The sequence below is a fragment of the Palaemon carinicauda genome, chromosome 6, assembly GCF_036898095.1.
Source record: "Palaemon carinicauda isolate YSFRI2023 chromosome 6, ASM3689809v2, whole genome shotgun sequence".
NCBI lineage: Eukaryota > Metazoa > Arthropoda > Malacostraca > Decapoda > Palaemonidae > Palaemon > Palaemon carinicauda.
The window spans coordinates 33,464,854-33,472,353 of NC_090730.1; positions in this window are offsets into that span (position 1 = coordinate 33,464,854).

Genomic DNA, 7,500 nt, shown 5'->3' on the forward strand with positions numbered 1-7,500 from the left:
ATTTATATATATATATATATATATACACTGTATATATATATATATATATATATATATATATATATATATATATATATATATATATATATATGTACAGTATATATACAGCATATATATACTGTATATACAGTATATATATATATATATATATATATATATATATATATATATATATATATATATATATATATATATATATATATATATATATATGTACTGTATATATACAGCATATATATACTGTATATAAGTATATATATATATATATATATATATATATATATATATATATATATTTATACGATAAATTTTGCGCATTTAGATGAATTTTTCATATTCAAATAAGAAATATGTATTTATTATACATTATTGTGTGGATTCTCTTAACGACCTCGGGATCAGATCCCTACGCGAAATCACCACAAAGACAAGAGCTTGTGACCGGCGGGGAATCGTACCCTGGTCCGGCAAGCTTGTATAGACAGTGACTAAACCACTGGCCACGAAGAAAGATTAAAGTCGATTATGATTCTTCCGTACTTATACCTGTCGATTTCAGGTGTTTTGTACTCAGAATTAAAATCAACCCACCTTCACCTTTGCAGCTAATTGGTAGTTTGTTACTTGGCTTTCGATTAATGATAAATTTTGCACATTTAGACGTTTTTTTAATATTCAAATAAGCCATATATATTTTTTATACATTAATGTCTGGATTCTCTTAACGACCTCGGGATCAGAGCCCAAGGTGAAATCACACAAAGACAAGAGCTTGTGACCGGCCGGGAATCGAACCCTGGTCTGGCAAGCATGTATAGACTGTTAATAAACCACTTGGCCACGAAGAAAGATAAAAGTCAATGACAATTCTTCCGTACTTATACCTGTCGAATTCCAGGTGTTTTTGTACTTAGAATTGAAATCAACCCATCTTCATCATCGTAGCTAATTGGTAGTTTGTTACTTGGCAATCGATTAAGGATAAATTTTGCACATTTAGACGTGTTTTTTCATATTCAAATAAGCCATATATATTTTTGATACATTAACCCTTTAACCCCCAGGCTATTTGGAAATTTCCAGCCCTTAACCAACAAGGGGTTATTTTTTTCCCAACACATTTTGCAGTATATATTTTTTAAAATTGCTCTAACAGCCTTAATTTTTGTCATAGAGAGGTCAGGGTTGGTCGCATTCTCTGAATTTTTTCAAAAAATTATCAAAAATATGAAAAAAAAAATAATTTTATAGCATTTTTTGCATGACGTACCGGTACGTCTAAGGGGGTAAAGGGATGGCATTTGTGAAACGTACCAGTACGTCCTTTGGGGGTAAAAGGGTTAATGTCTGGATTCTATTAACGACCTCGGAAACAGAGCCCCCAGGTGAAATCAGACAAAGACAAGAGCTTGTGTCCGGCTGGGAATCGAACCCTGGTCCGGCAAGCTTATGCTGAATTATTACAGACTAAGCAAAGAAAAGATCAGATATTAGAAAAAATTATAAATGCTTTGGAAGGCAATTGTAATGAAAAGGAATAAATAAAGTTTACGCCAGCAGAATTATATAATCAAAGACAATATTCTGTGTAGATCCGTGACAAAGAAAACCCGCAATACACCACATGTGACTAACGACCACGTAGTGGTACCAATCTCACTTATATCCACTGTCCTAAATTGGTTGCATGCAAATCCATTGGCATGGACACCAGGGGTTCTCATTAATGTCACAGAAAGCCAAATCATTGTTTTTTTTTGGCATAGGATGCTTACAGATGTAAAAAAACACATAGCTAATTGTCGCACTTGTCAGGAAAACAAAGGGCACACGAAAACACCTGTCAGCCTAGGGGCTTATCCCATGCCCAATCAACCCTTTGAAAGGATACGTTTAGATTTATTAACAGGATTTTACGCGTCAGACAAAGAGGAAATAAGCACATCTTAGTAATTGTAGATGCTTTGACTCGATATACAGAACTAATAGCGCTTAAAACTAAAACTGCGATTGAATGCGCTAGGAAGTTTTATGAGTGTTACATTTGTAAACTTGGAATTCCACACATGATAATTTCAGACTTGGATGGAGAATTTAATAATCATTTCCTTACCTTATTGTGTGAATTCCTTAGCATAAAGAAAATCAATACTATGATATATCACCCAGAGTCGAATGGGCTAGTGGAAAGAGCAAATAGGAAGGTTTTAAATATATCAAGATCAACAATAGGGGGATCAGACACCAACTGAGATATTGCAATACCTGCGGTACTTAGTACTCTGAATCATTCATATCATATATCAATTAAAATGTCACCTCACGAGGTATTGTATGGTTCCCCAGTTAGAACGCCTTTCCCTGTATTAACGCCTACAACTAATTTATCAAATCCTTTAAAAGAATGTATAAATGCAAGCAAAAGTCGTTTTGATATCCTTCGAAAGAGTTTAGAAGAATCACAAATCATAATGAAAAGGAATCATGATAAAATAGCGAAGCCAACTAAAACATATACCGTGGGTGATAATGTATACATACAGGTAAATGTATGTAAAGGACTCAATTATAAGCTAACACCTAAATTTTAAGGCCCATTTAGCATTTTGGAAACATTAACGGCCAATAGGTTTAGAGTTCAAAACGTATCCAAACCCAATGATTAGAGAATCGTACCATTGGCTCACATAAGATATTAAAATAAGAGGGAAAGAAGTGAGGGAAAATTTTAATTTTTTTAAAATTTTTTTCAACCTTATATGTTAAAAGTTTTTTCTTCTTAATACAATCGTAATTACATATATTTTTCTCATTACAGGTTTCCAAGATGAAGTTTATATTGTTAGGAGTGATATTGTTCGCTCAGAAATTTTTCTCGTGTGGGAAGAGCTCTAAAACTAAAAGTATAGATTTTAAATATGGCACTATAGTAGAAAGACAAGAAGACGTTTTTATTACATCAAGTAACGTAGTTGTTGAAGTTCACATGCTAGCAATTTTTCTCCCAGAGAATGATGTCACTAGCTTAAAGAGCGCCATTTCAAGGTTTGCTGTTTCATTAAATTAAATGCATAGAAGACACTTTTCTTTTAATACAGAGAGTTCGCTTGAATCGACACTAAAAGTTGCAGAGATGCTATCCGACAACTTGCAAAATAAGACTTACGAGGCAGAATCTTTGGCTCGTGACCTTTTGATGTGGACAGTAAGACACGATAACCTTGAAAAAAGTAACCCGTTTATTTTTGCTGCACTAAACATCTTTGGTTGTATTGCAAGTTTAGGCTTAGGGATTTCCAATTGTCTTAAGATTAGTAATCAAAATAAGAAAATTGAGTTTTTGACTCATGAAATTTAATTGATTTTGTCAGAACTAAGGAATCAGTTAGCTTCAATCAATCAAATTATGAGTTTGGTAAACGAACATTCTAGTAATATCAGTCAGATTATGGAAGTACAAGATTTGTTGGCAACGTTAACGTATTATGATTAAAAAATAGATCATATACTTAATAGAAATGCACATTTCCTTGAGAAATCAAAAGACTATGTGGAAGCTATCATGTTAGCGACTAAAGGTGTACTGTCACCGCATTTGTTGCCGATAAGAGACGTAACGTTAATTATGGAGAACGGACGGGAGAAATTAGGTTATATTCCTTTGTTAGACGCACGTAGGTTAGAATTTTATTACAGCCTAATTACAGTAAGCGTTGAAAATCACAGGATTATGATTACAATTCCTTTTGATTCTTCCGATGCCTGGCAATCTTACAGGATATCATCATTTCCGAATCTCATGACGAGTCACTCAAATCCAGCAATATCCAGTTTGACAGGACACATATTGATTTCCCCAGACAAGGAAACATATACGGTTATTAAAGACTTAATCAATTAACTCACTGTTCAGACGAAATGAATAAAAAGATATGTACAGCTGACTCCTTTGAATTCCATAAAAACTCAATGGATTCATGGAAGTTAGATATAGTGCTAGACGGTGCTCTCTCCCATGCACATGAAAATTGTCTGAAAAAGCTTTATCCATTTGACGATAATAAATTAAATTGCAAACTGAACAACGGCTCATGGATACGATACGACAAGGCCGGCTTCAATGTATCATGCCCGAACGGATCCACGTCCTATTCCCAAATCTTCATAGCATCAGATGGTTGTATCGGTACATCCCCGAATTACATGGTCCGTGGAATCAAGACTATCATCAGAGAACGGGCCTACTTAGCGAACTTCACGTGGTCGACTACAATTCCATCTTTACCTCTCACATACAATGCACGTGTGGCTAAGCGGTTGATGAAATTAACCGAGATGGACCACCCGACACCGATTTATGCACACCTTCATTTCTACATGTTACTAGCAGCAATCAGCGTTACGGTGAGGATATCTATCTCCGTTAACATCTTTGTTTGGCGTAGGTTAAGGAAAAATAAGGTGGAGCTCAAACAGAATGTTTTGTCATGTCCAGACAAAACTCCTTATTTAATTCAATTTAAAGCCGTTTGAAAGTGGTTCCTTGATTAAAAATTGTCTTGTAAAGTGTTGTGCAGTTAGTACGCTAATAATATGTAGTTGAAGACACTATAGAAAATTTGCATTTTAAAAACATTTTATAAAACATTTAAAAAAATTAATAATTTTTTGGCCTCCTAATAAAATATATAAGCCCTAAATATCAAAATAAAGAATTTATGGGCATCTAATAAAATATATATGTATATATATATATATATATATATATGTTTGTGTTTGTGTGTGTGTGTGTGTGTACGAAACCGTGGTACGTGTACGTACCAGGAATTCGTGTATGTGCACTAAAATTATATCTTTACCAAGGTGACAAATATTTTTTATTAGTTACCGTATTGTAATAACCTATATTTTTGACAAAAGTAACAACTATTCTCTAACAAGTTACTGAATCATATGTATATCAGTATTTTTTTTTGTTGGTACCATATAATCGTTTTCTAGCCATGTACCATATATATGATCAGTATTTATCATGTATTTCTTTTTTCTTTGATTTGACAATGTCTGTTAAGTTTGCATTTTTATTCTTAATGTGCCTATTTGAACATTCATCCTTATTCATTTGCTTATGGCTAAAGTTAATAGAATATATATATATATATATATATATATATCCAGTCACACTCCTAGTAAACATATTTTTAATATATTGTTAAATATTCAATAAATTGAAGGTAGCTGACCGAGCTAATGTAATATATGTAAAATTAAATTTTTAAATACATGACCTAAGAGGTCAATATGGAAGTAGGAGCGAGTGTAAGACATGCCATAGTCATGTCATAACCAGGATGAGAATGGCAAACCTCAGCAATGCAACATTTTTATGAAGGATAAACACAAATACAAACCATGAGAAAGAGTTGTGTCGCACCGGATGCAGGTGTCTTCCTCTATTAATTTCTAGTTTACATTATGTGTTTAAATGCTGAGATAACTGACTATACATATCTGTGATATTGATATTTTAGTCTGTTCTTATTAAGTTGTCATACGGCACGGTCATCCGACCAAACCATCTATACTCCTATGATGGAGATGTTAATAACTGTTTTAAAGGAATAAACTATTTTAAAGTTAACTTACCAAGACATTTGATGGGAACCCGAATGTATGTTAATAACAGTATCTCACCAACATATAAATATCAATATACATATATATATATATATATATATAAACATATATATAAAAATATAAATATAAATATGAATATATATATATATATATATATACGTAGATATATATATATATATATATGTATATATATATATATATATGTGTGTGTATATATATATATATATATATATTTATATATATATATATATATATATTTATGCTATACACATACATAGACGCATATATATATATATATACATATATATATATATATATATGTGTGTGTGTATATATATATATATATATATACAGTATAAATGTATATATATATATATATATATATGTATGTGTATATATAATATACACATATATATATATATATATATACGTCCTTGTCTATAAAGTTTAACTGTAGTTTCCCATTCCAACAATCCATCATTAAATGTGTTGCTTTTTAATTTTGTCTGCTCAGCTAGTTCAAAGAATCATTAAATATATCGTTTAGCTTTCTAAAAAAGAAATGAGACTTCGGATATATAAGTTTATTAGAAAGACTGAAACCTCATATATCATTAAAGGTAAAAAGTCTCTCTCTCTCTCTCTCTCTCTCTCTCTCTCTCTCTCTCATTGCACAGCCCATGATCATTTGATGACTTCTTCTTACAGATTAATTGATGTATTCCTTCATTAGTAACGCTTAACAGAGAGGTCTGTAATTATTTTTATCCAGCAAGTATTATTCCTGCTCATTCACGAAGAATAATGTAATTTGCCTTATTTCACTAAGAAATAAGCAATAGTCTTACAATGAAACGGAAACTTCACCATTTTAAACTATTATAGTTTATATCAAATTCATATGACGGGAAGAAAAAGCAAATGTTGGAATTCTCTTTGACATTCCGTAAACACCAAACCTTTTCTAGAATGTATGATAAAAAAAGAAAGCTGGTGCTAAACTAATTATGAAATGAAGCCTAGGAGAGCGTAAGCGGAAGTAACGTTCATCCAATTATCCAGGCAGAAGGGGCATTCCATTTTAGTGCTCCAAGCCACTTATACCGCGGACTTCAATTGACATGACTGTCTACGTTCTTATAAAACTGAGGGGGGGGGGGGGGTAAATGTTTTTCGTGCTACGTTCAATACTGATTGTAACTTTATGCCAGTTAGTTTATTTTGGGACTTTACTTTATTGGTCAACGAGGGAAATTCGTTGCCATTACGACCATTGTTCCTAAACAGTAACAAAATAATTTTCATTATAATCATGATTAACATTATTTGATCATTATTTCATTATCCTTATCCCCAGTCTAAGTAAATAACTCTAAACGTTCATATACATTACATAACCACTACATTTGTTTTATTCGAGATATCAACAATTAAAAAAGATAAAAGAAAAAAATGAATAAAGCAATCATTGCTCTAATAAATTTGAACTTTATCATCATTTCTTATGCTGCTAACATCAAAGGTATAACGGATATTTTCAAAAAGCTACACATAATCTGTTGGTGATTTACTAAACCTCTCATATGATCCATGACCTATGTTTATAGAACCTACACAAATTCATTATATTGAATGAGCTTAATCGACATGGGCCTCTCTCTCTCTCTCTCTCTCTCTCTCTCTCTCTCTCAGCAGGAGTCCATAGATATAATCGCCAATCGATTTTTCTAAGATAACACATGGGATGTGTGTATAGGTTTTCATTAGAATAGAAAATGTTAGGATCTGAAATTATATTAATTTACTTGAAATATTATATCTGAATAAACCTTAACCTAAGAAAAGAAATAATGCAATGAAAAT